The following is a 582-nucleotide window of genomic DNA, read 5'->3' as shown; positions in this document are numbered from 1 at the left end:
CGGAGAATGGAAGAACAGAGAAAGAGGAAAATGGTACCGATGCCCACGAGATACACACACACACACATGCTGGCAACCGCATGCTAGGACAAAATTTGCCGTTACTTATAAGACAATCATTGTATCAACTAGAGTCTCGGTTGTTATTATACACCGCTGGTCACAATGCGTTTCCCCGTATTGTAGATTTAGAATGATTCCCCTGCTGGCAGGCCATACTCCTTTGAACGGAACGCCGGTCCGTTGCAGGGTTACTCATTCACAGCTGAGTAGACTGGAGCAATGTGAAATGGCGCTGATCTGGGAATCGAAATCACGGTCTTGTGATCGCAAGTGCAACATCTTAACCATTAAACCACGTGCCTTTTATGCACTTAGCTCTCAATCATACCTTAGCCATCGCCTCACAGACGTACTGTCTCATCTCCCTGCCTTTTCTACCGCTACTACTGATGCTTCTGCTCCTCATAACTGGCTGGGATCGTGCCACCTTTACTCCCGACTTATTTGTATCTCAACCACTCCTCATCATCCATATTGTGTCCACCCCTTTCGTAGGTTCTGTACGGCCCATCACGCCAG

This window comes from Octopus bimaculoides, chromosome 3 (assembly GCF_001194135.2).
Source record: "Octopus bimaculoides isolate UCB-OBI-ISO-001 chromosome 3, ASM119413v2, whole genome shotgun sequence".
NCBI lineage: Eukaryota > Metazoa > Mollusca > Cephalopoda > Octopoda > Octopodidae > Octopus > Octopus bimaculoides.
This window is presented reverse-complemented; position numbering follows the sequence as displayed.